Here is an 8,290-nt window from a genome sequence, read left to right on the forward strand (position 1 = left end):
GGTCATATTCACTGATTCAGTGTTCACAGTCACTTTGTAGAATGTCACACTGTGCATAACGAAAACTGACTGTATCTTATATAATCTTCACATACTCCTTTATAACAGGCAGGGTAGGGAACAGGGTGTCCACATTCTACGGGCTATTACAGACCTTATGAACCAAGTAGAGAATTTAAAATGTCTTGTGTTCAGCATAAGAGCCACGAGATTTGGACAAAGAAGATCTATGATGAACTGATGTTTAAGGAAAAATTACCTGGCAAGAGACTGTAGTTTTGAGAGGAAGAGGGAGAACTGAGCCAGAAAGAAGGACCAGTTTTTAAACTCTCCAAGTATTCCCATTGCTTGGTGAGGAGATTCGGAGCTAAGGTGCTGATGTGATAAAGGAAAAGTAGCAACCAAGGGATGAAATAATGGATTTGGTAGCCATATATAGGGTGTAAGTTAAGCTGTGGTTCCCAAAGTGGGGTCCCTGGACCAGCAGCATGAGCATCACCTGGGAACTGGGAAGAAATGCAAATTGTCAGGTGCTGTTGCAGACCTGCTGAACTGCAAATTCTGGGGTGGGTCCTGGCAATCTGGGTTTCAACAAGGCTTCCAGGTGCTTCTGGTGCCCATCAAGTTTATGAGCCAATGAAATAGAAAAATGATTACAACACGTCACCATGCCCAGGTAAGCCACAGGGCAGGGAGGTGGTATTTTTTGGATTATAAGACACATTTTAAATTTTAGGAAAAAGTAATTCAGTGTCTGTTTCATCGTGAGGATTCCAAAGATGCCATTTTAGCTCTCTGCATGTGAAGCTCTTTTTTCCACAATATGTTTTCCTTTAGAGAGACCTTGGTAAGTCATTTACCACTTACCACATGTTCTGAGAGTCCCTCATTTCTTGACATCCCCTTTCAGACGTCAAAATGTACTTTATTTTTGTACACAATCTCCTCTATTTAGAGTCTGGAATTCTCTTCCTATAGGATCATGTATAGTACATACAGCCTTACTGTCAATTTGGAATGCCATTGGTTTCTTCCAAAAGCTTAGAAGGTTTTAGAATTTAGAACCTGATGAATAGAGAATTTACATGCTTCTGTGTAGGATTCATATTTTTCAGATGTCCCGAGGTATCCCAACTTGCCAGTAATGTGGCCTTAAGATTTAGCAGAACTTGAAAATCTGAATATAGTAGAAAATGAATTCCATCTGTAATATTAACATTTACAAAATAAATGATCATATTATTAACGTACCAATAAGCATTTTCTATATTCTAGGCTCTGAAAGTATCTTGCTTACATAGTAAACCTGATAAATTTTCAAAGATGAGTCAATTAACTTTTCAGCAAATGCTTTACTTGAATGTATCTTGGCTTCCTTTTTGACAATTGTGGCCTTAATGTCACTGTAATGTTTTCTTTTTCTGGGAATCAGATAATCTTTTATTTGGTGAACACTTTAATTTTTAACGGTCACTTGTATTTTGTGATATGCATGTGTTCAAATAATCTATAAGAACTAACCATTACCACCCACATATAAGATTATACAGGAATGGAAGAATTTTGGCTGACTTACTGTATATAATTGTTCGGCCAAAGCAGATGGTAAACTCTAGTACATACAATGATTTAGGGGTTTGAAGCAGTTTCTTTAAATACAAATAATCTCAAAAATGCTAATATATAAAGTATATTACTTACAGTGTTAACTAACCAAAATAGTTAACTTTTTTATCTTTCCTCCCTTTATAAGGATGCATCCATTATATAGATTCTGTACAAAGCTACAAAGATCACTTTTTTCCTTTTCAAAATTTATTTATTTTAATTTTTAATAGTGAGAACCTTAGTGTTGGGCAAATTGCTGCACAATTACTGGAAATGCTGAAAGTCTTTTGATAAAGTGTAGAAGTCAAAAGATAATGAAATGTACATTTCTCCAATGTCAAGTCCTTTGAGCTTCTGTCTAGTTGTACTCTGAAGAGATGGAAGATTAAGTACCAGCACAAGACACAAGGGAACAGGCTGCCAACTTGAGGGCTTCCCATGGACCACAGAGTGCCTGGCAGATACTTGGAGATTGAATCTGGGCTTTGTCCATGGCTGGGCCCTGAGAGGAGGATTTTGCTTAAATGATCAGAGAATAGACCACCTTTTTTCTCGTTAATAAGTAATATTTACCATGTAAATTTCTTTATATATCTCTGAATAAAATAAAATTATAACCCGTATAGAAATCAACTCTTACTGACAAACCCCACAGCCTTCTTTAGAGAGCTCAACAGAAAATGTCTGAGCTGACTGTGAATTGGCCTTCTCTGAAAGGCAACCAGCCCTTCATTGATAGCCCTGGATAAGGAAGGACAGATACAATTCTTTGAAGATGTTGAGCTGAATTGAGAACCAAAAATCCAACCTCCAGTTGGCTCCTCTGTGAGAATGGATGGCCGGCCTTATTTCACAGGCTGGGCAGTTGAGGTTTCAGATGAGCTTAATTGCTCTGTTACACAGGGATGGAAAAGGAGGAATGTGACATTGATTCAGTGCTCAGATTTTGCAGGTAAAGATAGGGTCATAGAAGGGAATAAAGATTTTAGCAAATTGGTTTTTTGTTCTCTACAGTAGAAGTAATTTAAGAAACAGATTGTCTCTCACTCCAACTTCTCTTCCCTGTTATCTTCTGTAATATGGCTGTAAAAATTCTCTCTTTAAAGATTTCAGTCTTGGGCCAGCACCGTGGCTTAGTGGTTAAGTGCGTGCGGTCCATCACTGACGGCCCGGGTTCGGATCCCAGGTGCACATGGATGCACCGCTTCTCTGGCCATGCTGAGGCCGCGTCCCACATACAGCAACTAAAAGGAGTGCAAATATGACATACACCTCTCTATTGGGGCTTTGAGGGAAAAAAAGAGGATGATTGGCAATAGATCTTAGCTCAGAGCCAGTCTTCCTCAGCAAAAAGAGGAGGATTAGCACAGATGTTAGCTCAGGGCTGATCGTCCTGACACACACACACACACACAAAAATTTCAGTCTTTTTTCTTTGCTGTCTGTTTATTATCATCTTTATGAATGCTTTGATTTCACCATCTTCTTGGCACCACAACGGTAGCCATTGAGATGGTATTATAGATTCAGTTTTGAAATTTTATCATCTTATCTCTATTTCCTCTGCCATTTCTTAGTTTTAGTTCTTACTGCATCTTATTCTTGAAAATATTTGAAGCTTATAGTGTGTATCAGTTTCTTATTTTCTCAACTTTTTATTATCTAAGTGCCCTCAACTATCACTTTTTTAAAAAAAGAATTGAAATACGTAAAAGAACAATACACTGTAATAAATTGACCAATTATAAAATTAAGTTCAACCTGAAATCCCTCCCCACTTAACAGAGACCATCTTTCATAATTCACCACGTTTTAGTTTGGGCAGGGTCAGTTTATCAATGATTTTTGGATGTTTTAAACCACACGAGATGAATACAATATGGTAAAATTGTTAATCTTGCAGAAGTTGTAGAATTTACTGATGGTTAGAGAAGTTGATGGTGGAGAACCTGAATCATATGAAAAGTAGTTGATTAATTAGCACCTGACAGAGTTTGTTAATTTTTTAAAGATGATGATAAGACATACATGTTGAAAAGATAACTTTGCATATCAGAGTATTGTCAGAGGCCACTGGGAAAATTCATAATGTTCTCAAATAGTACAAAAAATGACCATTTTTTCATAAAAGATGTCATACATGATGGCATCAAATACTTACGTCAGAAAATTTGCAATGAAGAAAATTAACACTTGAGTCATTTTAATTCTAACCATGTGTTCATGCTTACTATTAGGTTAAAAACAATTTTTAGAAATCAAGTGATAAATGATGTACTTGCTTAATTTTTAATTATTTTAGGAAAAGACTTTTTCACATTTAAAAAAAATGTTTATTTGTATTTATTTTATGCTGAATTTATTCCTAGGTCTAAAGACTTTTTTTAAATTAACTAACAACAATACTTTTCAAACTCTTTCAAAAAGTTGAAGAGGATAGAATACTTCTAAAGTCATCCTATGGGGTTAGTACTACCCTGATATCAAAGCCAAAGACACTAAGAGAAAGGAAAACTACAGGTCAATACCTTTCATGAATATTGATACAAAAATCCTCAATAAAATAGTAACAAAGCAAATTCATCAGCATATTAAAAGGATTATACATCATTTTTAAGTGGGATTTATTCCCGGAATACAAGGATGTTTCAATATATGAAAAGGAATCAATGTAATTAACCACATTAACAGAATGAAGGAAAAAAAGTGATCATCTCAATGGATGCAGAAAAGGCGTTTGACAAAACTAAACATGCTTTCATGTTAAAAACACTAAAAAACCCTCAGAGTAAAGGGAAGCTATTTCAACATAATAAAAGCCATATAGAGAAATCCACAGAGAACATCGTATTCAAGGGTGAAAGACTGAAATCTTTTTATCTAAGATCAGGAGAAAGGCAAGAAGGCCCACTTTGACCAGTTCTATTCAACATGGTATTAGAAGTTCTAGCCAAAGCAATTAAACAAGAAAAAGAAAGAAATAGCATTCAAATTGGAAAGGAAGTAGTAATATTACATTTGCTTACACATAATATCTTATATGTTGAAACCCCTAAAAATTCCACAAAAAAATTTTAGACCTAATAAATTATGCTAAGTAGTGGGACACAAAATTAACCTGCAAAAATTAGTTGTTCTTCTATATATTAATAACAAGTAATCTGAAAAAGAAATTGAAAAACTTTACATTTTTATTTACAATAGCATAAAAAGAGTAAAATACTTAAGAATCAACTTATTTATGGAGGTAAAAATTCCAATGATTTTTTTGCAAAAATAGAAAAATGTATCCTAAAATTCATATGGACTCTCAAGGGACCCTGAATAGTCATAACAATCTAGAAAAAGAAGAACAAAGTTAGAGAACACACAATTCCTGATTTCAAAATTTACTACAAAGTAATCAAAACAGTGCGGTACTGGCATAAATACACACAATATACTAATGGAATATTATAAAGAGTCCAGAAATAAACCTTTGCATATATGGTCAAATGATTTTTGACAAGGGTGCAAAGATCATTCATTGGAGAAAGGATAAGTTTTTCAACAAATGGTGCTGGAAAGCTGGATGCCCACATGAAATAGAATGATGTTGGACCCTTACATTACACCATATACAAAAATTAACTCAAAATGGATCCAAGATATAAATGTTAGAGTTGAAGCTATAAAATCCTTAGAAGAAAACACAGGGTAAAAGCTGCATGTCATTGCGTCCAAATGCCATTGTCAACAATGATTTCTTTACTATGACACCAAAGACATAAGCAACAAAAAAAATAACAAATTGGACTTCATCAAAATGAAACGTTTTCTGAATCACAAGATACTAGCAACAGAGTAAAAAGGCAATGCACATAATGGTTGAAAAGATTTGCAAATCACATATCTGATAAGGGATTAATATCTAGCATATATAAAGAACTCCTACAACTCAAAAATAAAAAAAAACCCAATTTAAAAATGCACAAAGGATTTGAATAGACATTTCTGCAAACAAGATATAAAATGGCCAGTAAACACATGAAAAGATGTTCAACATCACTAAGTATCAGGAAAATGCAAAATAAAACCACAATGAGATACATATTCACACCCATTAGCATAGTTACTATCACAAAATCAGAAAATAACAAGTGTTTGCAAGGATGTTGAGAAATTAGACCGCTTGTGCAATGAAGGTGAGAACATAAAACTGGAAAAGAGTATGGCAGTTCCTTCAAAAATTAAAAATAGAATTCACCATATGATCTAGCAATTCCACTTATGGGTTCTGAAATAAAAGAAAATACATTCATCAGTCTCTGCCTCTAGTTCCTGGCACAGAGCTCCTAAAACTTTGTAATTTCCTAAATGATAAGAACACTAGGAGCAACTCTTATTCTAATATTTGTCTTTGACACCATCCCTGACACAGAGACCCTAAAACCCTTGTAATTTCCATTTTTTTTTTAGGAAGATCAGCCCTGAGCTAACATCCGTGATAATCCTCCTATTTTGCTGAGGAAGACCAGCTCTGAGCTAACATCTATTGCCAATCCTCCTCCTTTTTTCTCCCCAAAGCCACAGTAGATATTTATATGTCATATTTGCATATCCTTCTAGTTGCTGTATGTAGGATGTGGCCTAAGCATGGCCGGAGAAGCGGTGTGTCGGTGCGCGCCCGGGATCCGAACCTGGGCCGCCAGTAGCGGAGCATGTGCACTTAACTGCTAAGCCATGGGGCCGACCTCCTTGTAATTTCCTAATTGATAAGAACACTAGGAGAAGCTTTTGTTCTATTGAGGCAACTCTGGGTAGGCTTCTGGATGGCTCCCAGATGGGGGCTGGTCACCAGGAAGACCAAGCCCTGATTAGAAGCTTCGAATTTTTAGCCCTACCCCTTATTTTGCAGAAAGGGGATGGGGGCTGGAAACTGAGTTAATAATTAATCATGCCTACGTGACAGAGCCTCCATTAAAATCCCAATAGAAGGAGGTTCAGAGAGCTTCCAGGTTGGCAATGACAAGGAGTGCTTGGAGAGTGATGCACTTGGATATGGCATGAAAGCTTTGTGCCCCTTCTCACATACCTTTCCTTATGCACCACTTCCATCAGCTGTTCTTGAGTCATATCCTCTTATAATAAACTGGTGATCTAGTAAATGTTTCTCTGAGTTTTGTGAGCCACTCTAGTAAATTAATCAAACCCAATGAGGAGGTTGTGGAAAACTCTGGTTTATAGCCAGTCAGTCAGAAGTACAGGTAACAGCCTGGGCTTGTAACTGGCATCTGAAGTTGAGGTGAGGTAGGGTGGATGTGTAGTCTTATAGGACTAAGCCCTCAACCTGTGGAATCTGATGTATCTCTGGGTTGACAGCATCAAATTGAGTTGAATTATCTGACGACTAGTTGGCATTCCAAGAATTGCTTGTTGGAGGTGTGGGGAACCCTCCCACGTGTGAAAAAATGAATCTCAGAACACCATTTATGGGCATACACCCAAAATGATTGAATGCAGAGGTATAAAGACATAAATGTACACCCGTGTTCTTAACAGCATTATTCAAAATAGCCAGAAGCTGGAAGCAAACCAGGTGTCCATCAACAGATGAAATGACAAAAAAAACGTGATGTATACACACAGTGGAATACCATTCACTCTTAAAAAGGAAGAAATTCTGACACATGTTATGACAAGGAAGAACCTTGAGGACTTTATGCTAAGTGAAATAAAGCCATCCACAAAAGGAAAAATACTGTATGATTCCACTCATACAAGGTACTTAGAGAACTCAAATTCATAGGAATAAAAAGGAGAATGGTGTTTCCCAAGGGCAAGAGGGAGAGATAACAGGGAGTTGTTGCTTAATGAGCACTGAGTTTCAGTGCAAGGTGAAAATAGTTCTGTGGATGGTTGGAGGTTATGGCTACACAATAATGTGAATGTACTGCATGTCACTGAACTGTACACTTAAAAATGGTTAAAATGGTCAATTTTAGGTTATGCATATTTTATGACCATTTCAAAAAATTATTTTCAACAAATGAACAAACACTAGTTACATGCAATAGCATAGATGAATATCACAACCAAAATGCTGCATAAAAGAAATTATATTCAAAAGGCTATAGATTTTTTAATTCCATATATATAAAATCTAAAAAAGAAAGAAAACCGAGGTCTGGCTTCCAGTAATGGTGGAGTGGCTTGTTGAACTAACACTTTCACAGATAACAATGATAAAATCTGCATAAAACATTATATGTATTTATATAGAATCATGTATTTATATGTAATACACATATAATAAATGTGTATGTTCGTGCATGTATAAATGTCTTCCGAAAGCAAGCAGAACTGAGAGGGAACCTTCCCTTAAATGATGGGAATTGCATCAGGAGATATTTTCAAGCTTGAGTCTTTGCCTCAAATCATTCCAAAATCTGTACATGGCCCAGACAGGGGCAAAACTACAGTCTTATTTGTAATGTTAGAGGATGTATTTTGGGGCTGACAGAGTTGCTGGAAAGTTAAGGGAGAAATTCTGGAAGGGAGGGAGACACACAGAGGAAAATCTCAAAATATGTACGTAAGTCTCCCCCCCACACACACCAAATTGGCAGATCTTTGAACAACACACATGCAGGGTAGACCCCAGAGGGCTGAGTGTAAAAACAGGAATTGGCAGATGAAAGAA

Source organism: Diceros bicornis (assembly GCF_020826845.1).
Source record: "Diceros bicornis minor isolate mBicDic1 chromosome 13 unlocalized genomic scaffold, mDicBic1.mat.cur SUPER_13_unloc_1, whole genome shotgun sequence".
NCBI classification, from domain to species: domain Eukaryota; kingdom Metazoa; phylum Chordata; class Mammalia; order Perissodactyla; family Rhinocerotidae; genus Diceros; species Diceros bicornis.